Source organism: Podarcis tiliguerta (assembly GCF_965153285.1).
Source record: "Podarcis tiliguerta genome assembly, chromosome: 6".
Taxonomy (NCBI): domain Eukaryota; kingdom Metazoa; phylum Chordata; class Lepidosauria; order Squamata; family Lacertidae; genus Podarcis; species Podarcis tiliguerta.
This window is the reverse complement of record NC_139539.1, coordinates 70,966,653-70,991,083: the sequence shown is the minus strand read 5'-3', so window position 1 is coordinate 70,991,083 and position 24,431 is coordinate 70,966,653. Positions and strand designations below refer to the sequence as shown.

General features: G+C 45.4%; 1 protein-coding gene and 1 long non-coding RNA gene across 10 annotated transcripts in view; one reads left to right on the top strand and one right to left on the bottom strand.

Moving 5' to 3' along the window:
* Positions 1-18,105, bottom strand: part of BRDT (bromodomain testis associated) — a 59,405-nt gene extending 41,300 nt beyond the window's left edge. For 5 of the 9 annotated variants that reach the window (XM_083444823.1, XM_083444828.1, XM_083444827.1 and 2 more), the window contains exon 1: positions 18,017-18,105. The gene's annotated coding sequence lies outside the window, so the exon portion shown is untranslated. Of the gene's footprint in view, positions 1-10,639; positions 10,717-11,582; positions 11,667-18,016 lie in introns of those variants that run through there. The other 4 variants (XM_083444831.1, XM_083444833.1, XM_083444832.1 and 1 more) reach the window with 4 other exon arrangements.
* A 43-nt stretch (positions 18,106-18,148) lies between these two features.
* Positions 18,149-20,545, top strand: LOC310679603. Its single transcript, XR_014512383.1, has 2 exons — positions 18,149-18,278; positions 20,395-20,545. It is a non-coding gene; the product is annotated as an uncharacterized lncRNA (long non-coding RNA).
* Positions 20,546-24,431: the final 3,886 nt, after the last annotated feature.

Sequence of the window (24,431 nt, the reverse complement as noted above, 5' to 3'; positions counted from 1 at the left end):
ACCTGAAGCGTATGTAACCCGAGGTACCACTGTACTTACATTTCAGGGTGGGGAGAGATTTCAGTCCCATTTGGTTTTTAAAATGCTTATTTTTTTCCATCTGGCTGGGAAAGCCGGGTCTGTCGGTGCAAACCTTTTGAAAAGAGAATCATGTGATCGAGAATGATATGCCTGTCCCCATGAATGGATTCCTTGTTGATGTGAATATAAGAGATTGCTGTTTTGTTGTGTCTGTGGTACATTTTCACTCAGAGGAGTGTGATGGTTGGTTTAGATTCACTGAGCCAGTAATAGTTCATAGCCCAATGATTAGTTAAAGTGTTCTACAATGTCATTTTAACCTTTCTGGAATAATGTTACAAATAGCAACCATGCCATGATAGTTTAGATTTGGTGGAAATAGGAGAGCCTCGCTGCAGATGTTTGCTGCGGGACAAAAGTTGTGCTGTTATGTCTAAAAATATATATCCTGGGTTCATATGTGTTCTGCTGCTACCAACATAGGTTCATTTAGAAAGCAATACACTCCAGGACTTTGCTCAAACAGGTACAGGGTTTATTTAGGATAACAGGTTATTAATATTTTGGATGAACAAAATGTACAATGCCATAAATCAGAGATGGAGAATCTGTGGTCTTCTAGGTGTTGTTGAAAGTCAACTCTCACCAGCCCCAAGCCACCATGGCCCAGTGGTCAGCGATAGCGGCCATTGAGGTCCAGCCTTATTGTTGTCAACTTGCCCTTCCCTCTAAGGTCCCAGGCTGGATTATAACCGTGAAAACACAATGCCATAATGAAGATGCCAGACACATCTCTTCGGGGAGGGAGTTCCATGACTTAGGGGCCGCCACGTCCCTGACCTTCTGAGGTGGGGGAAACAACCAGTAGGGCCCCCTCTGCCATTCTTAACCTCTGAGAGGATTTATAGGGAAGGAGGAGGAGGCTGTCAGGTCTTTGGGGTCTGAGTTGTTTAGAGCTTTAAACTAGTGTGAGCACCTTAAATTGGGCCACAGGTTCCCCTTATCTCAGCATCAATAAGCTGTATAATCAGAGCAGAATGAACACTCTTAGCACAATCCTATACATGTCTAGGGACGCGGGTGGCGCTGTGGGTTAAACCACAGAGCCTAGGACTTGCCGATCAGAAGGTCTGCAGTTCGAATCTCCGCGACGGGGTGAGCTCCCGTTGCTCGGTCCCTGCTCCTGCCAACCTAGCAGTTCGAAAGCACGTCAAAGTGCAAGTAGATAAATAGATACCACTCCGGCAGGAAGGTAAACGGTATTTTCGTGCGCTGCTCTGGTTCGCCAGAAGCAGCTTAGTCATGCTGGCCACATGACCTGGAAGCTGTACGCTGGCTTCCTCGGCCAATAAAGCGAGATGAGCATCGCAACCCCAGAGTTGGCCACGACTGGGCCTAATGGTCAGGGGTCCCTTTACCTTTATACATGTCTACTCAAATGTTAGTCCTGTTGCATTCAGGAGGGCTTACTCCTATGCAAGGAGACATAGGGTGACAGCTTATGGCTCCCTAAACCTCTTATGCCTTTCATTCCCAGTTGTCCACTCTGACACGTCTCCCTCTCTGCTGCAACTCTCTCCCATCTCTGAGCTAACCGTGGTAACAAGCCACACTTGATCCCTTTCCTCCCATCTCCCAAACAGCTACACACACATAATGTTTGCTATAGGATTGCAGCCCCAAACTCTGAACTATACAGTAAAGGGTGCATAGATCTAACACAACATAGCCTTTCCTTCTAGGAACATGACACGAAGATTATACTATTTGCGAGTAGGGCTTTTGAGACTCATTTCATGTCCATTAAGCTTAACTGGAGCTGTGCTATTCTCAAAAGGTTGCAGTCCTGCGTGTTGTTATTTCAGTGTCAGTTCCATTGAATCTGGAATGTTTCCATTCTGGGGAAAATGGCAGGAGATTGGACTTCAAGCCAGGACATCCTTGATTGCACATGCTGCCCCAAACTGAATTATCCTACTTGATATGGGTGGGCCTAACTCAGAGGTGACTAACTTGTGGCCTTCTGCCAGATGTTGTTGAACTCCAGCTCCATCAGCGTTGATGGGAGCAATAATAATAATAATAATAATAATAATAATAATAATAAATAATTAATAATAATAATAATAATTTATTTTTTATACCCCGCCCATCTGGCTGGGTTTCCCCAGCCACTCTGGGCAGCTTCCAACAAAACACTAAAATACAATAACCTATTAAACATTAAAAGCTTCCCTAAACAGGACTGCCTTTAGATGTCTTCTAAAAGTTTGGTAGTTATTTTTCTCTTTGACATCTGGTGGGAGGACATTCCACAGGGCGGGTGCCACTACCAAGAAGGCCCTCTGCCTGGTTCCCTGTAAATTGGCTTCTCACAGCGAAGTAACCGCCAGAAGGCCCTCGGTGCTGGACCTCAGTGTCCGGGCAGAACGATGGAGGTGGAGACGCTCCTTCAGGTATACTGGACCGAGACCGTTTAGGGCTTTAAAGGTCAGCACCAACACTTTGAACTGTGCTCGGAAAAATACCTTAACAACATTTGGGTAGCCATAGATCTGCTGCTGGTGGTCTAAAAGCTAAGTTTGCGGTCAATTTATGCCTTGTGAGTTTTCTAATATCTAATTGCCTTGCCTGCCATGAGCAACAGCAAGCTAAGGATTCCCAGTGCATCCAGATAGAATAATTTATTCACAGTTTCCAATTTTGTTATGCTAGCAATGTGATCCCATGAAGAGTTAGGCACATATAATACCATAGATCTTGATGGGCTTTGGTATGCCTGAATCTTCATAGGATTGGGCTGGTTCTAGCTTCCTGAAGCAGCTAATCGTATTGCAGCACATAGCTCATTTCAGGACCAAATGAGCACGGCTATTGTATAGACACCCACAGTCTGTTGATGAAAACAGCAGGGATGTGGAAAGAAGATTCAGAATTAGAGTTGCATATCACTGTCGTGGGCTCCAGTCTGAGTTTTCCAGAGAGCATTCAGTAACTGGAGAAATGATTCTCAGCTCAGCTGTGTGTCTGCCTTATTCCATACTTGGGTAGGCTTTCAGTGTCAGTTCCACATCTATGTACAGTGGTACCTTGGGTTAAGTACTTAATTTGTTCCGGAGGTCCGTTCTTAACCTGAAACTGTTCTTAACCTGAAGCACCACTTTAGCTAATGGGGCCTCCTGCTGCTGCTGTGCTGCCGGAGCACGATTTCTGTTCTCATCCTGAAGCAAAGTTCTTAACCCGAAGCACTATTTCTGGGTTAGCGGAGTCTGTAACCTGAAGCGAATGTAACCCAAGGTAACACTGTATTCATAAGACATCTTTTTTTATATGTCTGTGACTTCCGTATGTGTCTTTATTTATTGGGATCTTTTAGCTGGGAGTCCTATCAATAGCTGAAAAGCTGTGAAATGCTTAGCTCTGTTCTATGACATACTTCTGAGTTTTTCAAAAGGAAACTTTTATTAGGATCACAGTTCTTCCATCAAAAAGTGCAATGTACAACATTTTTGTTTTTTATTGGATTATCTTGAAAGATTTATGGTGCATTTGATTTACAAGGTAATGCCATATAAAATGTTTGTACAGTCCAGTCTGGTGTAAATCTTTACATTCTGGAATGTCAGTTACAGTAGTATCAATTGGCATATAGTCCATGAAAAGTATGAAAATTCTTGGTGTTGTGCTAGGTGTATTAAGCTAGGGTGTTTATGTAGGATTGCCAAAAATCAGAGGCTAAGATACCGATCCGTTTACAAACAATTTTTGTCTTAACAATAGCTTTGAAATTCGATGATCAGCCACATTTACAAGTTTGTACATTGTTGCTTGCTTCTTAATTATTTCCTAAATAAGGTCACTGAAAATGAAACTTTTAGTAATTGAGAGTGGTAAAAGGTAAAGGGACCCCTGACCATTAGGTCCAGTCGTGACCGACTCGGGGGTTGTGGCTCTCATCTCGCTTTATTGGCTGAGGGAGCCGGCATACAGCTTCCGGGTCATGTGGCCAGCATGACTAAGCCACTTCTGGCGAACCAGAGCAGTGCATGGAAACACCGTTTACCTTCTCGCCAGAGCGGTACCTATTTATCTACTTGCACTTTGATATGCTTTCAAACTGCTAGGTTAGCAGGAGCTGGGACCGAGCAACGGGAGCTCACCCCGCTGGAGCGGTACCTATTTATCTACTTGCACTTTGACGTGCTACTGAACTGCTAGGTTGGCAGGAGCAGGGATCAAGCAACAGGAGCTCACCCTGTCATGGGGATTTGAACCACTGACCTTCTGATCGGCAAGGCAAGCCCTAGGCTCAGTGGTTTAACCCACAGCGCCACCTGCATCCCAACTGAGAGTGGTAGATCCAAGCAAAAATTCACCACCTGAAGCATTTCAAAACCTGAGATATTAAATGAAAGCAAATGGTCTCTGCACAATCTTTGCTTCTCTGAAAACAGTAGAAGCCTTGCAAGACGTTATTTGTTGATCACTTAAAGCACAGACATTAATCCTAATTTAATATAGCACATGCTAATATGTTCCTTAACTCTGTTTTCCTCTCTGTTCTCTCACTAACATTATTCATTTTTTAGCTATTAGCATTCTTCGATTGTCATTTGCTATTTATTTGTTTTATTTAGGCATTTCCTGGTTATTGTCATCCCTCCAGCTGATTTCTGCCTTTGCAAAGGTTTGCTTGAAATGAATGCATTTTTTTGTGTTTGTAATGCAACTTGCAGCTTTTAGCCAGTAGATGTCAGCTCACTACTGGATTTCACTTATTTTGAAACTATTAAAACAAGTGAATCGGGAAACCCATTTTTAGGGAAGAGAAATACATTGGTACCTTGGTTCCCAAACTTAATCAGTTCCGGAAGTCTGTTCCAAAACCAAAGTGTTCTAGAACCAAGGTGTGCTTTCCCATAGGAATTAATGCACAATGGATGAATCCGTTCCAGACTTTTAAAAACAACCCCGAAAACAGCAATTTAACATGAATTTTACTATCTAACGAGACCATTGATCCATAAAATGAAAGCAATAATTGATGTACTATAAAGTAGATAAGACAGTATTGCTGATTATAAAAATAAAAATTAATTTTTTCTTCTTCTGTGCACTGATGATAGTCATTGTTTGGATGGGGGGCTTTTATCCATTTCTGCAGTCACAAAATCAATCAGTAGCTGAACTGGGTTCCACACAGTCGCAAAAACGAAGTCACAAGCCACAGTCACAAGTCAGTCCCATAAAACGAAGAACAAGTCACAGTCACAAAAACGAAAAAGCCACATAAACAAGAACGCAAAAAATTAGCAAAAACAAAAGCTCCAAATATCACCTCTGGGTTGCATGGGTACTCGGGACTCAACAGCCGACAAACTCAACAGGAAGCCCCTGATTAGCAGTGGGAGACTCAATTTACAAATGGAACACATGCAACAGGAAGTGGAACATGTTCACAAACCAGAACAGCTACTTCCGGGTTTGCAGCGTTCTATTTCCAAGTTGTCCATAAACTAAGCTGTTCTAAAACCAAGGTACCACTGTATCAGAAACTGGAAAATGGCTAAGTGATGTCAGCTGAGTAATTATAAAATCGCTTTTCAGAAAGCGAGACCTGTCAATATTTGTGGTTGGAAACCAAAACCATTTGTCTTCCTGGCTTTTATTGTAAACTAGCAAAATTTCTATCATGCTGAAGGGCAGGAAGGCAGCATGAGGGCCCAGATACTGTTTGTGTACTGTGTGCCATGCATTCACACACTTGTACATACCCTCTCTGGTATGTGCAAGTGGTGGTTTGGGCTTAGAGATATAGGTAGGTTTAACCTCTTCTACCATAGATTTCCCAAGAATAACCCTATACTTTCCCCCCATAGGAGTGAATAGCAACCACTTATATCTCTGGGGGGAAATTATGGGGTGCACCAGTGTTTAAAGGGGTGTGGGACTGATCTCCCCAAATAAGTCCCACAATGCAGTCTGTTTCATGTCATAGTGGTACAAGGCCTTTTCCCTGATTCCATTTCATGGTCATGGCAGAATGTGTCAAAGAAGCAAAACACAGAGCCAAATAAGATGTCACATGGGAGTTCTGTCATTGGTATTCCTAATGCTGTTTTTGAAAAGCAGCCATGGGGTGTGTCGTGAGAATTGAAATGTGGATGCCAGGGTGAGGGTGGAGTCTCCAACCTAACCCCACCTCCCCAAAAGCTGCCATTAAGTGTGGACATTACAACTTTCTGTTTTCCATCCTGCAGTTAGTGACGGCTCTGGGAGGGCAGGGGGATCCCGATCAGGGTTGTGGCAAGGGAGGAAAGGATCAGGTCTTTTCCCTCCAAAGCCATAGGTAAAGGTAAAGGTACCCCTGCCCGTACGGGCCAGTCTTGACAGACTCTAGGGTTGTGCGCCCATCTCACTCAAAGAGGCCGGGGGCCAGCGCTGTCCGAAGACACTTTCGGGTCACGTGGCCAGCGTGACATCGCTGCTCTGGCGAGCCAGAGCCGCACACGGAAACGCCGTTTACCTTCCCGCTAGTAAGCGGTCCCTATTTATCTACTTGCACCCAGGGGTGCTTTCGAACTGCTAGGTTGGCAGGCGCTGGGACCGAAGAGCGGGAGCGCACCCCGCCGCGGGGATTCAAACCGCCGACCTTTCAATTGGCAAACCCTAGGCGCTGAGGCTTTTACCCACAGCGCCACCCGCGTCCCTTTTACCCACAGCGCCATAGCCCAGTCCAAATTGGATTTCCCCCCGTCCCCAGTGGCTGTTTATGGACATGAAAAAAGACATTGGGAGTTCCAAGTCCTCAGCTTTGTTCCACATAAACTGTGTGCGGGTAACTGATATAAGGACAGTCAATACATGAAGATGGGGAACGAGATTGCATTGGCCCCTTCCCAAACGCCATGCGTGGATGAGCTTTTCTGCACAGAGCCAATCCAGGGGCAAGTTGCATGTATGGAAGACCCGGTGCCAGGAAAACAGTAGCACCTATCTGCAGAGCAGAGCTCAGTGTAGCCGAAACATACTGGTTGGGATCCTGCACTTATCCCAGTGTCGGCCTTACAATATCTATCATCTATCTATCTATCTATCTATCTATCTATCTTACATTTTAAAATTCAATTTTCTGTGTTACGATTTAGAATACTCATTTAAGCATCCTTAAAATATCAGTGACTTCCCTTTTTCTCTTTCCATGGTTCATTTTGCATATCATAAATCCCTGCACATTTTTACAAAAACTAAAGCATTCAGTATTTCATTATTACATCCATCAAAACTTATTTACACTGTTGAATTTATCTTAATGCTGCCAACGTTTTCAAGTACACACAATTTCACCCCATATATTCAATAAACGTTTTCCAATCTTCTCTAAACGTTATGTTCTTCTTGTTCTCTTATTCTATATTTTAAGTCTGCAAGCTGCGTATATTCTGTCAACTGAAGTTGCTATTCTTCTTTGGTTGGGACCTCGCTTGTTTTCCATTTTTCAGCTAACAAAACACGGGCCGCAGTAGTGGCATACATAAATAACCTTTTTTGACACCTGGGAATTTCAGTCTGAATTATCCCCAACAAAAAGGACTCTGGTTTTTGGTGTGTTTTTTGGGAACAGTACTTCTAAACATTTTTTTCCAATTCATTATGGATTGTTTCCCAATACTCTTTTACAATCCCACTACATGTGAAAGAACGTTCCCTCCACTTCTTTGCATCTCCAGCACTTATCAGAGTCAACCTTATACATCTTAGCACTCCTAGTCGGCCTTACAATTTCTAACCATTCTCATTACAGTGGTACCTCTGGTTGCGAACGGGATTCATTCTGGAGCCCTGTTCGCAACCTGAAAGGAACGCAACCCGCGTCTGCGCAGACACGGGTCATGATTCGCTGTGTCTGCGCATGCGCGTGACATCATTTTGCGTGTCTGCACATGTACGAGCGGCGAAACCCAGAAGTAACCCTTTCCGGTACTTCTGGGTCGCCGCGGGACGCAACCTAAAAAGACGTAACCTGAACCGAATGTAACAAGAGGTATGACTGTATTAGCTTTTGCACTTTGATGAAGGCCTTGTGAAGGGAAGCGAGCAGCTCTGGAAACATGTAGATTTCCCTGAAGTGTGCAGAGAAAGCAGCCCTTGTGTGTGCTGGAGATTCTACGCAGGCCACAGAACCGGCTAACTGCCTTGTAAACAGTCTCCAAATCCTCTCCAATCAGTTAGAGCGCTGCATAGTTTTGTAAATCCCTCGCAGCATCCCAGAGCTCTGCCCTTTTATTTATAAGATGGATGACCTCATTAGGTGAACACAACATTTTAAAACATGATACACTATAAAAGGAGAACAAAATACGCTTTGGAACACAGCCACCATCCATCTATTTAGCCCATTGGTCAGAATAGTCTCATAACTCAGGGAGCAAGCAATTATCTCTCGGGAACAAAACAGCATGCTGAAAAAAGCTTAGTGCCAATCAAAGATTTGAGGGGAGAGTCTTTCGTAGCTGGGGTGTTATTGCCGAGAAGACCTTCTGGCAAGCAACAGACCTAATCTCATGCAACAATGGCACCACCAGAAGAGTCTCCAGCTGGACAAAAGGGCCTGGGCAGGATTATGTACAGGGGAAATGCTCCTTCACATCCAGTGGCAGATTTATGGCTTGTGGGGCCCTGTGCACAGCCATTTTGAGTGGCCCTATTTGTTCACCTAAACGTAGCGATGTCAAAATTTGGGGTGTATAATGTTTCAATCCCTGCTGTGGACCTGGCAGGAAGAAAAGGTGATGATGATAATAAGGATGTGTCTGAAATAGATGCCACCCCCTACAAAGCACGCGCGCGCACACACACACACACCAGTTGAGGAGCAATCAGGGGAAATGTGATGCTGCTTCCCCAAAAAACTTTGGTACAATCAGGACAAAACGAGATAACGAAGATGAGGTTGCCTCTGCAGTGCCCCCTCCCAAAACAGATTTAGAACAATACCTGCTGTATGGCACACAGTAGAAACAGGAAAGAATTGCCTTATCCTTCCCCCCACATTCAACTGAGGCCTCTCTCAAGTAGCTGCCTGCCCCACATGCCAGCAGACAGCAAAACAAACACAGTAGCCAAGGGCCAATTCCTACATTTCTTCTTCCATTCACCCCCCCCCCCTTTCAAAAAGTCCCCTTCATGACTGACAGGCAGTAAAACAAGCAACAGGCAATTCCCACACTCCCCCCATCCCAATGCACACTTAAAAAAAAAAAAGTAGCTGCTTGCCTACTGCTCCATGCCACTGGCAGGCAGCAAAACAAAGTAGAGCAGCAAACAGGTGGATCCTGTGGTTCTTCCTTCACCGCTCCACACACATGTTTTCCAAAAACTTCATGGGCACAGCAGCTTCCCACAGCTTGCTGCACCAGACTGGTGGATAGCAAACAGGCCTGACACTTCTCCCCTCCCCTTTCCTAAAGCCCTCCATGGGCAAGAGAGCTTCTCTCTCCCACTACTTTCAATAAGTCCTTCCATGCACAGAAAAACAAAGAGAAGGCAAATGGGCACAATCCTTCTTCTCTCCTTTTCAAAATGTCACTCCATGGACAGGGCAGGCAAAGCAGAGGAGGTGAAATAGCCTTGGCACTTCCCCCATCCACAAAACCAAAGGGTTGCCAATAATAATAATAATAATAATAATTTATTACTTATACCCCACCCATTTGACCGGGCCTCCCCAGCCACTCTGGGTGACTCCCAACAGAATATTAAAAACACAATAAAACATCAAACATTAAAAACTTCACTAAACAGGGCTGCATTCAGATGTTTTCTAAAGTTTCTAAAATTGATTATTTCTTTGACATCTGATGGGAGGATGTTCCACAGGGCAGGCGCCCCTACGAGAAGGCCCTCTGCTGGGTTCCCTGTAGCCTCACTTCTCACAGGGAGGGAACCCACAGAAGGCCCTCGGTGCTGGACCTCAGTATCCGGGCTGAATGTCTTGTCACCATCTTTGTCCCACTACAATGCCCAGGCAAATCCTTCCATCCATTAAGCCTATTGAACCTGTAATAATTCTGTTATCAAGGTCAGCATGGATGTCACATTGTCATCCCAGGTACCTAGCAAATTTGACACGGCTCTGGCCACACATAAACGAGGTTGAACTCACACACTTTCTCTCTCCTGGCAAGGAGGAGGTTGGAATCATCAGCTTCCTGGTTTTTAACTACCGCATGTTACCACTGTGTCTCAAAATGACAGACTTTTGGTAGTTTATTGAAAGAAGCTAGGCTCAAACCATGGTTTACGATCTTGGCTTATTTCAACAAAACATAGTGCAATCCAACCAGAGTTCCCAGCTCTCATGTAACTCTCTTGCAACAGTGCAACACTAAAGGGGGGGATAGGCAACCTGTGGCTCTCCAAAAGTGGCTAAAGATCTGATTATACCTTAAATGCTTTGGCAAGTGTTTTCCTTTGCACAAGGCTGATCAGAATGTTTACAATGCAGCCATGCCAAAATGGCGACTAGTTAAAAAACTTGAGCAAATAAGATGAGATGAGACGAAGGCTGTGTGTGTTTGTTTGTTTTGGCTCACATCTATTTTATATCAATACATACTTGGGTTAAAGCGTTCCATCTGACGTCTCAGAGTGCCTTTTTCAAGGAGAATATCTAGCAGTAGATAATGGATGCTTCTATTGAAAGGGAAATAATAATGTCCAGTTAGGCAGCTGTTGGGGGTGGGAAAAGATCTGTATTTAGGGTGCACAACGAATAAAATATTTTGAGTGTTAGGGATGTTGGGTTTGCTTGCTAGCTTTGTATCACTAGACACAAAGGGCTTGGATTAAACTGGGCAAGAGGTTGTTTGTGTGGGGGAAACCACATTAGGTTAGTTCCACTGCTTTGGGTATACAACGGTACCTCGGTTTTCAAATGTAATCTGTTCCTGAAGACCATCCGAGTTCCGGAACGTTCGAAAACCAAAAACTCAATACGTAAAACTCAATACGGAAGCCGCTTGGCATGTTCGACTTCCGAGGTGTGTTTGAAAACCAAAGCATTTACTTCCAGGTTTACAGCGTTCTAAAACTGAAATGTTTGTCAATGGAGACGTTTGAAAACTGAGGTACCACTATATCTTGTCCCATTTTCCAAACCTTGGCTGAGTTCTTCTGTACAGAATAATCTTCCACTTTCATAAAATATTACCTTTTCCCTAGGAAAGGCGAAAAAGCGAAAAGCATTGTGATATGTTTAATGGACGCGGAGGCTTCGAGAAGAAAACCGCTGCATCCGTACCTTTGCATTCATCTGCGTGGCAAGATGAAGCCAAGATGTGGTCATGTTTTGCCTCAGAGCAGTTGTACCAATGAACCTTAACCTTGATCTTAAGAGACTTGCTCGCTGTTCCTCTGACAGTTTGTTTATTCTTCACTTCAGGGCCTCTCTTGAGCTAAAACAGCCATTAAGGACAAATTGTTCTAGACAGCTTTTCTTTCTCTATGAGTAACAAATCCACGCTGCTAGGTTTCTGTTGTTGTTGTTGTGCTTCCTGTACCTTTTCTTTTCTTTTTTTCTTTTACAGGTGAATGCTTTCCAAGCATAAATACACTGTGCTGTTCTTCTGCAGCCACCGTAATCTAAATATCGGTGAAAAGGCATGCTGAAGGATCAGTTGAATATCTTAATGAACAGGTAAAATAATATTGAGCTGAACAGGATGAAGTACAGTTACAGCCCTGGAGCTATGCAAGTTTCATAGAATTTCACATGCCCATTGCCATGCTGCAGTATTCACTGTAACTAGATAACAGGGTACAGTGGTACCTCGGGTTACAGACGCTTCATGTTACAGACTCTGCTAACCCAGAAATAGTACCTCGGATTAAGAACTTTGCTTCAGGATGAGAACAGAAATTGTGTGGCGGCGGCAGCAGGAGGCCCCATTAGCTAAAGTGGTACCTCAGGTTAAGAACAGACCTCCAGAACGAATTAAGTTCTTAACCCGAGGTACCACTGTACATGTTTTGATCATGTACATGGGTTCAGAATTGTTTGGACATTTGATTGCAGATCTTCTTGTACATGTCTGTCATGCCTTTAGGGCAGTGGTTTTCAACCAGTGTGCCATGGCACCCTGGGGTGCCTTGAATGATGGTCAGGGGTGCCGCGGGCAACACCGGCCTCTGTCCTTCTTTTCGTTCCTCCTCCCTCTGATGCCCTCTCAGGTCTCTGCCTCCCAAAGGCTTGAACAGTTGTTTCTTGCAGCGATCTTGGCTACAAGCTCTGCAGACGAATAGTGAGTCTGGGGCTGGCCAGGGGCTGCTTCCTAGGCCCTTGTGGGGCAGTGGGAGGAGACACCTCTCTTTGGGGCAGGGGTGCAGATCAGAGACCAGGGGTGGCAGCAGTAGTTGCCCAGAGGACTCCCAAAGAGAGGGGAGAGGAGAGGACAGGAGGCTCCACAAGGCTCTGCAAGCAAGGGGGGACGTAACTGGGCTCCTGAGCCCCACAGGGGTACCACAGAAATGATGGGGTTGGTCAAGGGAGCCATGGACTCAAAATGGTTGAAAATGTCTGTTTTAAGGGATCCCTATATGAAGTTGGCCTCTGTTTCATGTGCTAAGCAAATGCAAGTCATTGCATATGATTCACTGTAAGCTTCGATCTATTCAAAAAGGGCAATGATTGCAGCACACCTAAGCAAGAAATACGCTTTTCTGAGGGTATGGGTATTTGCAGTTTATTTCGAGTGATTGTGCTATGGATTGAAAATGTGGTGGTGATATTTGCTAGCCATTCTTTTGAAATTTATAACAGCTCTTTTCCAAAGACAAACAACACAGTGTAGACCACAGTATTTCATCTGCCTTACCTGCGACCTTTGCATATTTTGAGTGTTTTATCCCACAACAGTGAAAATCTCGTATTCTCAGGGCTGTGCTTCTATAGCCTAACCTGCTTCATTTATTCAAAGAATTCAGCCAAAAAAGGCTCCCAGGGCATTGTAAAGGTAAAGGTAAAGGGACTCCTGACCATTAGGTCCAGTCGTAGACGACTCTGGGGTTGTGGCGCTCATCTCGCTTTATTGGCCGAGGGAGCCGGAGTACAGCTTCCGGGTCATGTGGCCAGCATGACTAAGCCGCGTCTGGCGAACCAGAGCAGTGCACGGAAACACCATTTACCTTCCCGCTGGAGCGGTACCTATTTATCTAATTGCACTTTGACATGCTTTCATACATATGACTAAAAGATAATAAATGTCCCTGTCCACACGCTTGCAATCTAAAAAGACGTAACGCGGCAGTAAAATGGATCAGGAGGGATGAGAAGATAAGCAGACTTGGGTGCAAACTCTTAGTCACAAGTTCTTTCGGTTTCGGCCAAGGGGGGCCAAAAATTGCTGGTCTCTCAGCCGCACCAATTTACTATTCAATTCAAAGTGCCAGCCAGCTTACACATGTGAAGGGATGGGGCTATTTCTCAGAAGACCAGGCACCTTTGCATCTTTCTGCATTCTGTTCAGCTGCGCAACATTTTGGCTAAGTCCCTGTTTCCCCCTTTCCTTACCCCATGATCCCACAACCATTGCTCATGCTTAGCTGTGACTGTCAAGTAGCTGTAACTAACATGCACCTCTAATAAGAACCCATAACCTTTTCTTGAGCGACTATCTTGACATAATGCTGCAGACAGCACATATTTATGAATAGTTCAGAGAAGGCTGGCCAGCTGACATTTACCTTCCCTGACTGTGATTTCTTGGGTACTGTATTCTGAAAATAATGATATGTCTGAAAGATGCACTTTTGCCTGCTTAAATCCTTTCACTGGTATATCTGCAGCGCCATTATTTATAAGGTTGTATTTGCAGGGGGATAATCAAGTCAAGACAGATTGAACAGACATGGGCTATACTAAGTACCTTACTCATTCGAAGGAAATTAATTTAGGCTGGATTCAATTTACCAAAAGTTGTTTAACTAAAGTCCTTTAAATTAATGAAATACCATATGTTACCAAAGGAGCTCACATGCTCTTTTCATTCTGAGAATGGCTGAATAGCCGAGATCACTTAAGCAACAAAAAGAATTTTGTGTTCTCAAATTTAGCCTGTAATGAAAACAAGCGAGCTGACTATGTAGGTATCACATTGATCCATTCTACTGTTGAGGTATCATATGAACAAAACAAATATTCCTGGATAAACAGGTATGTTAATCTTTTGGCTTTGGCAAGGCAATCGATGTTAAGGAAAGTGGATATGGGTAACCGTTTTCAGAATTCAGTTTTGTTTCTTTTCTGTCGCAATTATGGTTTCAGGTAGCTGATTTATGTGCCTTTTATAGTGCTGACCATTCTCTAATGCTGTCTGCTGTGGAACCTTTTGTTGGCCACAGTCCTAGACAATCATAGTGATTATATATAGATATATGTTCTCTCTCCACCCCCACCCCCGGTAGCTCGGAAACATCTAGAGGGCCACAAGAGCTCCACCTCTGCTGTAACTGATGGGCTTTTTTAAAAATTGAAAGCCGTCTAGTTGGTTTAAGCAATCAGCAACGTTAAACTGTCAAAACATTCTTGCAAGCTTCTCCCTTGCCCATGCCGTGCCTGGGATTACAGTGGTACCTCGGATTACATATGCTTCAGGTTACATGCTTCAGGTTACAGGCACTGCTAACCCGGAAGTAGTACCTCGGGTTAAGAGCTTTGCTTCAGGAAGAGAACAGAAATCACACGGTGGTGGCAGCGGGAGGTCCCATTAGTTAAAGTGGTGCTTCAGGTTAAGAACAGTGTCAGGTTGAGAACGGACGTCCAGAAAAAAATTAAGTACTTAACCCGAGGTACCACTGTAATTGGCAGCACTGATTTCTAGGTAATCAAGAGACAGAGTAAGGCACCAGATCTTGGTAAGCCTGGTTGGCCAAAATCTTAAGATCAGGCATCCTTTGGACCAGCTCACTTGCCAGTATATGGCCCAGGATTGGCGGGTTGCGGGTGGCGCTGTGGGTTAAACCACAGAGCCTAGGACTTGCTGATCAGAAGGTCAGCAGTTCGAATCCCCGCCACGGGGTGAGCTCCCATTGCTCGGTCCCAGCTCCTGCTAACCTAGCAGTTTGAAAGCATATCAAAGTGCAAGTAGATAAATAGGTACCACTCTGGTGGGAAGGTAAACGGCATTTCTGTGCGCTGCTCTGGTTCACCAGAAGCGGCTTAGTCATGCTGGCCACATGACCCGGAAGCTGTACGCCAGCTCCCTTGGCCAATAAAGCGAGATGAGCGCCACAACCCCAGAGTCTGTCACGACTGGACCTAATGGTCAGGGGTCCTTTAACTCAAGAGTACATGCTGAGACTTGTTTATCCATTGGTCTTTCCTCGTTTCACGGCTGAGAGTACCATATTTACTCGAGTCTAATGCGCCATCAAATCTAAGTTTTCAGAAGCTTAGAACCGAAAAAAGTATTTGTTGGCGAATGTAAATGTGCCATCGAATCTAAGGCGCGCCTTAATTTTCGTAACGTAATTTGGTGAGCATTAGATAAATACAGTACTTTGGTGCCACTAAAAGGTTACTGGAGAAGACTGAAGCAGAGAACTTGCCCTTCATTTCATCTGTTTGTTTGTGTGATCTATCTATCGGTCGATATCTATCTAAAAAATATGATGCCTAATTCTTGCACACACAGAGATAAAACACATGGCAATTTCCTAGCTAAAGGGTTGCCTTGTGCTGAGTTAGGTCATTGGTCCATTTAGCTGAGTGTCTCACAATGGCTCTCCCAGGGCTTTGGGAAGGAGTCTTTCCCCCCAGACCTTCCTAGAGTTGCTGGAGTTCAAACCAGTGACCTTTAGTCAGGGGTCAGCAAGCTTTATCAGCAGGGGGCCGGTCCACTGTCCCTCAGACCCTGTGGGGGGCCGGACTATATTTTGAAAAGAAAAAAATGAACGAATTCCTATGCCCCACAAATACAGTGGTACCTCGGGTTACAGACGCTTCAGGTTACAGACTCCGCTAACCCAGAAATAGTACCGCGGGTTAAGTACTTTGCTTCAGGATGAGAACAGAAATCACGTGGCGGTGGCACAGCGGCAGCAGGAGGTCCCATTAGCTAAAGTGGTACCTCAGGTTAAGAACAGTTTCAGGTTAAGAACGGACCTCCAGAATGAATTAAGTTCTTAACCCGAGGTACCACTGTAACCCAGAGATGCATTTTAAATAAAAGCACACATTCTACTCATGTAAAAACACGCAGATTCCCGGACTATTCGCGGGCCAGATTTAGAAGGCGATTGGGCTGGATCCGGCCCCCAGGCCTTCGTTTGCCTACTCATGCCTTTAGTGTACAAAACATGGCCTCTACCAATCAGCTGTGGCCCTTCCATGGCACTATTATTGGGGCGCATCTCTAGAACAGTGTTCAAAACTGCCATTGTTCTAGGCGCGTTTTGTGACAGGGAATTTCATCAGCGCGAGCAGCTTCTGAGCTCTGGACGCAGTACTGCACCTAAGATTTCAGATTAAAACTGCAGAGTGGAAGGAAAGGAGGACCTTTTTCTGCCTCCCCACTTCCAGCTACTTTCTGAAGACCGGAGAAGTGACCCTCTTAAGAATATTAGTGAGGTGGGCAGGGGAAGGACTAGACCCTGTGAAAAATGAACATAATATTTTAGCTGCAGTTCATTCATTTTCAGCTTTGTATTCGTGTTATAAAAAAGCCCGTCTAGGCATTCCATTGTGGCGCCCCTAACCAAGGTTTAAGGTGCCATTTAGCTCCTAGCTTTTGTATCTCAGTTTCTAACACTGCTGTAGAAGCTAGCCCAGGAACTAGGCTGAAAATGTTTGTGGGGAGGGGGAAAATCATGCATAGCTAGCTCTTCTTCTGCTTTCGAGGGGAGCTCCTGGGTGGGGAGATCCCAGGGAACCTGCCCATGCCTCCTGAGAGCAATCTTGACATGGCAGTGCTCAGAGACTTCTTGGCCCTATTAGCACGAGGTGATAGGAATCTGATTCCCCTCCTCCAGATAAAGCAATAGGCTGGGGCTCCAAAATATTTAGTGGGAAGGGGGAGAATGAGATCATGCTCTGAACTCAATCCTTCACCCTGAGTCTCCATTTCTTTCATTTATTTTGTACCACACCATAACTGTGGACACGGCTGACTGCTGTTATAATAATGCTGTAATGAAGGATAAGCATATATGTTTTGGACTTGCTTGTCCTTGTTCTGTTCTGCAGCTTATTTTGTCTGATCTGCAGTTTGTACAGATAAGAATGAATGAATGGCCTGGACCTTGTTTCTCCATGCGCTTTGGTTGGCATTCCCTTGGTCTGTTCGCCTGCTTCTATCAGCCCTTGCCTGGTTACTCTAGATCCTGCCATTCCTGCAAGGCTGGCATCGCTCATGTCCCCCCAAAACCTGCAACAGGGCTAAACTGTTCAAACTATTCTTGTGGGAAATTCTGAACAGTCTTGATCCCTGCTTGTTGTGTGTCCCATGTTCTGTGATCTATGTACCCTGTTCTCAGTGCCTGCACTGGTGAATCTATGCTAGCCGCAAAGGAATGGTTCAACTATCTTAAGTACTAAAGTAAAGGACCCCTGGCCGTTAGGTCTAGTCATGGCCGACTCTGGGGCTGCAGCGCTCATCTCGCTTTATTGGCCGAAGGAGCCGGCATACAGCTTCCAGGTCATGTGGCCAGCATGACTAAGCTGCTTCTGGCGAACCAGAGCAGCACACGGAAACACTGTTTACCTCCCCACCGGAGCGGTACCTATTTATCTGCTTGCACTTTGACGTGCTTTCGAACTGCTAGGTTGGCAGGAGCAGGGCTGAGCAACGGGAGCTCACCCCATTGTGGGGATTCGAACCGTCGACCTTCTGATCGGTAAGTCCTAGGCTCTGTGGTTTAACCCACAGCGCCACCCGTGTCCCTTATCGTAAGTACTACTCGTTGCTATTATTCTTGCTTTTGAGGGCTCTGTGCTTACCTTAGACTTCCTCCATCATCCTTTGGAGTTTGTGTCTGTGGGAGCGTTGAGATCACAAGAAGAAAGGGCAATGTTGTGGGATTGAATTGTGATGTCACCGTCCCTAGGGTTGTGACCCAGACCATAGGTGGCTCCAGGGGTGACCCTTGTGATGCCACCTTCAAGTCTGGGCCACCTGCCCCATGCTCCTGAAGTTGCCAGGAAAAGGCAGGAGAGCAGAACTCTCTGTTGACCTTTCTTGGGGTGCTAGGAAGGACAACAAGTGAGTAGACAAGTGACTAGATCTTAAGTTGTTCATTGGCAGCTGCAAGCTCTTGGGTGAGATGCCTGAATTGGCCCACCGAGACTGCTCACTCTCAGATGGGTTTTCACTAGAGAAGACAAATTGTAGGGTGCTCAGAAACACCACTAATTCATGCAAAGGTCCTGCCCCTTTATACTCCTTGCAGCTGAAGAACCTCTCATCAGATTTTGGGTGTGGGACCTGTGGCTCTCCAGATTTTGTTGGATTCCATCTTCCATTACCCCCAACCAACATGCCCAATGGTCCACTGGGGGTTGTAGTCCAACAGTAGCCACAGGTTCCCTGTCGCTGAATTAATCTCTGCTTGAGTACAGTGGTACCTTGGGTTACAGACGCTTCAGGTTACAGCTGCTTCAGGTTACAGACTCCGCTAACCCAGAAACAGTACCTCGGGTTAAGAACTTTGCTTCAGGATGAGAACAGAAATTGTGTGGCGGCGGCGTAGCGGCAGCAGGAGGCCCCATTAGCTAATGTGGTGCTTCAGGTTAAGAACAGTTTCAGGTTAAGAAAGGACCTCCAGAACAAATTAAGTTCTTAACCTGAGGTACCACTGTATATAAAAACCCAGGTTGCATACACAGCATATGTTTAAAGCACACCCTGCCCCGCTGGAACAATCCTGGAAAATGTAGTCTTCCCCTCACAGTGCTGCAGTTCCCAGCATCCTCAGGATGAGAGGGAGGGGGGAATGTGCTTTAAACGTCTGTTGTGTGCACCAAAATTTCAAGTCAGATCACTTGGTATTGTGTACACTGACCAGCCAAAGTTTCTGGGAGGAGTCTTTCCCAGTTCTGCTAGAGACCCTATGGATTTGCCTGTCCTCAGACCTAATGACATATTTGGCATCAGGTGTAGGGCAGGTGGGTGTGGCTTTGCTGAAACGGCATTGCAGGCCAAATGGGGAGACCTCTTGGGCTGAATTAGACCCCTGGGATGGTGGTAGCCCACCAAGTGTACTGTAAAGTGGGCCTTCACAGGATCAGATTCTGCTATCCTAAGGCATTCATCCAGGTCCTGCAATTTTCCCATCTGACCAAGCGCCAGGCTGTTCTGCTGATTGATACAGTACTAGTTATATAAGAGCCACATTGGATAAGATAAAAAATCCACCTTGTTAAGTTGTGGGTGAACATATCAGACGACACAGTGATTCTTCAAACAGCTCTTGTTTATTCACAGGCCAGAACGGAACTAAACTGAAGGGTTCGCCCAGCCTGCTTATATAGAGCTCCACTAGAACGCAACAGTAACCATTTTCTGTAACTATCCAATCACTGAATGTCACTTTCAATCCCTTATTTGCATATGTGGACCTGAGTGAAAACTATCTACAGTATCCCCCTGCTGGCCCAGGGTGAGAACTTCAGTACATAACATTGCATAAGGAGGCACATTTCTCTCGGTTGACTTTTCCTCTACAAGTGCACCCGAGAAGGGGTACAGCTGGAAATCAAGGAAATCAGCCCTGAGTGCTCACTGGAAGGACAGATCCTGAAGCTGAGGCTCCAATACTTTGGCCACCTCATGAGAAGAGAAGACTCCCTGGAAAAGACCCTGATGTTGGGAAAGATGGAGGGCACAAGGAGAAGGGGACGACAGAGGACGAGATGGTTGGATAGTGTCTTCAAAGCTACAAACATGAGTCTGACCAAACTGCGGGAGGCAATGGAAGACAGGAGTGCCTGGCGTGCTCTGGTCCACGGGGTCACGAAGAGTCGGACACGGCTAAACGACTCAACAACAACAACATCCACATTTGCATATGTGGACCTGAACTATCTACAGTATCCCCCTGCTGGCCCAGGCTGAGAACTTCAGTACATAACACTCCTTGTTCATTTTGTCCCCTCATGGTGGCCAACCAGATCTTTCTGGCAGCTTCAGACTGATTCCCCACTTTCCTCAGATCTTGTCCAACACCCTAAAGGTTGTCCATCCAGCTGGAACAGAAGGATGAAGTGTTGTCCTGTGCACCACAAATTTCAGGTTTCTGTGAGCAGAAATGATAAATGATCTTCCTGCCCTCCCACCCACAACTTGGTATCTGTGTCTGCTTCCTCCCCTCGTGCCCCAGGTTGCTTTCCAATAGGTCCTGCTGTCCTGTTATGTATGAACATGAGAAGAACTCGGCTGGATCAGGCCCCTTAAGGCCCATCAAGTCTAGAATCTCACAGTGACCAACACGATACAGGTGGAAAGCCCAGTAAACCTGTTTCCAAACTCCAGTTTCCTTTGCTCGTTACCTTTCTGATTTTTGAACTAATTATTGTCTAGATTTGTCCGAGAAGGGACCCGGTTAGAAGCCAGTTTGGGGAATGAAATACACCGAAGTCAAATGGCCTCAGTTCGCGCACCAGATAAACATTTCTTTTTTCAAGCAAAGGGATCTCTGTGTTTTAAAACGATGGAAGGAGAGTTTCTGTCCTGGCAAACACACAATAGTGTCGTTTCAGCAACAACAAAAGCGCACAAACACTTCCTGCGAACGTCTCTCCCAGATGAGATCATCTGAAATACGCATCTTGATTTTGTTGATACCCAATGAGTCATGCAGTGATTTAATGTTATAAAATGATGTCACCGGGATTTAATTAACTGCAGTCATTTCCGCATGTTCATGCGGGTACAAGGGAGCTCCCCAGGGAAGAACAATCAGGGATACTTTGGCTGACCAATCGCAGCCTTCCACCAATTCATTTGCATGGAATCCACAATATATGTGAGTGTACTCAAATTGTGTTTCAGGTTGGATTAATGGTCTGAAACATGGTCCTCAGTTTCTCCTTGCCCTTCTTGGCCTCAGTTCTGGTCCTGGCTATCCTCCTGAACCATCTCTCAGTGGTAGGGTACATCTGCTGTAAGTAGAAAAGTTGAATCCCTGGCATTTCCAATTAAAAGGGTTCAATAGCAAGTGATGGTGGTTGCAACTCTGATTTCCCTTCTTCCATGTTGTCAGGGAACTGCCATCGGAGCCAGAAGGAGAGGGAGGGCTCCAGAGGGATTCCGGAGAGTGTCCTGGGAGGGAGAGAAGCAGCACATCTTCTGGGGAAGGAAATCAGCGTAGCACCAGTGGAGAAGGGGGGCAGATGGGGGAATCGGCGAGGTGGCTCCAAGACTCCTCGCCGGGGACCAGCGGGGAGAGCACGGGTCCTCCGATGCCCACACCCTCCCTGCGCAGAAGGCTTCCGCGCAGGGAGAGTAGGCGAAGACTAGGCGTCAAAGAACTTTTATGCTGGAAGAAGTTCAAGAAACTCCCACTGACGGATTCTGCCAGCGATTGAGACAGCCACGGGTGAGTGGCTGTCCAGACAGAAAGGGTTCACTCAGGCAACCCACCCAGTTGTGGCGCCGATTTACACACGAGCAACCCCTAGAACCATTGCACATGTATTTGCTCCAAATGAGCCTATGAAAAGTGGATATATTTTATGCCAGCCGTCCCCAGCCCAGTGTCCTCTGGAGGTTGTTGGAGCTCCCATTAGTCCCAGCCATCATGGCTAATAGCCAGGGATGATGGGAGTTGTAGTCCATCTGGAAGACACCAAGAGCACACACACACTTCCGACATTCATTACGATTTGTGCTCTTTGGTCCTTTAAATACAAACTTTAAATACTGTTTGTGCCTGCAAAGGTTTTGAGCTGGGCACACCCCTTCACTTCCAATAAGTGCATATCTCATAATTTCCTGCTGAAATCCCATAACGTTTCACAGCACAAATGTTCTGGTTTATTTTTTTGTCCCGTTTTTGTTGTCCTCGAGACTCTTCCAGACAGCAATCATGTGTCAGAATTGCAGAAGCATTGCAGAACAAACTAAAGCTGAATAAATCCACTGTTACTGTGTAAAAAAAAAAAAAACATGTTACAGAGTAGACCCATAATAAAGACTAGACTGGAGGGGTCCAAGATTACCAGATTTTTTTCAATGAATCTGGGGACACTTTTCAACTTCAATTGATTTTGTATGGGGACTGATTTGTAAATCCGGGGACTGTCCCCCGGGAAACAGGGACGTCTGGTAACCTTAGTCCAAGGTTGAAAAAGGCTGTTTTACACTATTAGGTCCAATGGCATTAGTGCCATTGGACCTAATGGCATCCTTTTCAACACGGGCTCTGGCCTGGTGGAACACTCTGTCTCATGAGACCAGGGCCCTGCAGGAACTGATTTCTTTCCGCAGGGCCTGTAAGACAGAGTTGTTCCGCCTGGCCTTTGGCCTGGAATCAACTTGATCCCCTTCCCCTCTTTCCTTTTCCCTTTCACCTTCTGTGATGAAACTCCTATTTGGCGACTTTTTTCTGGCCCACGTAGGACCAGCCTGGATAGTTGGCCTTGGTGAAGATTTGGTGTTTTCATCCCCAAAAAGTTTTTGATTTGAGTTTCTACTGAAACGAGGCTGCATTTTAATGTTGTATTTTAATCTTGTTTTTAAGTTGTATTTTAATCAATTGTTTTTATACCTGGTGTTAGCCGCCCTGAGCCCGGTCTCGGCTGGGGAGGGCGGGGTATATATAAAAATTATTATTATTATTATTATTATTATTATTATTGACGTACAACAGCCTATGTAACTTTCCTATATAGATAGGCAAAGTGAGGGAAGAATATGACTCATGTGTAATACATAAATGATTTCAAAACTTCTACTGCCTCAGTAGAGACCTCTCCTATACCACCTGTACCAAGCTGTCTGAAGGACAGGATTGTGGGAAGGAAACCTGATCCTTATTTGCAGAAATTGGTTCTGATAAATTGCATGCTGGCTAAGAGAGTAATCCTTAGTCAGGGGAAATCTGATCTTTCTCCAATCCATCAACAATGGATTAAATGAACGACAACCACTGCATTTGTGAAACACAGCTACGTTTCAGGAGAGCTAATAACTGCTGGATACATGTGCACTTTTGTGGAGCATATGGATTTCTTTGTTTTCAGAGAGTCAATTTTTTTGCCCGTTGCTGGTGTTCAGTAAGAGGAATCAGACTGTGGGCCAAAATAAAAATAAATGAGCTCTCATAATGGGAATTCCTGGTTAATTCCTGGTTAATACGATGCCGAGCAAGTTCACAACTAGCTGAAATGGCCCATACTCCTATTTGTATAGCATTTTTATAATTTGATTTCTTTTTACAATTGAGGAAGCTGGTTGCACAGGGGATCAGACCTTTGGTATTATCTACACCAGTATTCCTCAGCATTGGATTCTCAGATGTTGGTGAACTAAAACGCCCTTCATCCCTGACCGTCTGGAAATGATAGGAGTTGGAAATCTAACAGCGTATAGGGATCTGAGGCTGAACAACATTGGTATGCTGGCAGTAGGTCTCCATGATTTTAGACATGGGTCTTCTCCAGCCTTACCTGGATTGAACAGGGGAGTTTTGCATGCAGTGCCATTGAGCTATGGCCCAAGGCTCCCATTTTCCTCCCTTTTATTTAGAATCTGCCATTACAGGGGCCACTAGGGGCGCATCGGAAGATGGCTGACAATAACATCTCTCCGACCCACAGGAGGTAATTAGGAGGCTGTGATGGGAGTAAATAGCCTCCCTAACCCCCCCCCCAGGATTGGGGGGGGGGGGCTGCCTTTGCCTGCTGTGCCCTATACCACCCCCGAATTTGTGGTGATGGGGGCACAAGGCAGAATGCCCTTCTGTGGATTTCGGTGCTCCTGGACGCTGTCTCTGATCCGCACCGCTAGCTGCAAGAACTTCAAAAGGATTAATTAGGAAGAAGCGAATGCACATATTTCAAGGAATAGACTGCTAACTGAAGAGTTCTCTGATAAACAAGAAGAGTCGGAGGAACAAGAATCAATCATGAGAAGATATGCCAAGACTCAGTATGGCAAAGGGACTGGATGGGGGAGCGGGGAAAAACTTTCCTTTCTTTCCTCTATGTGATTAAATAAGAATCCCCCCCCCCACAAGTCAGAAATGCCGTTTTAATGACTTAAGCTGTGGATTTACGACTGTGTGGAGATGAATTTTCTAACCAAAGCATGTTTTAAGAAGAGTGTGGAAAGTTTAAGAGCTTTGGAATGACGCAGTTAAAAATACCGTGGCCATGATGGCCAGCTGTGTCGGAGGACTTGAGTCTGGGAGGAGGA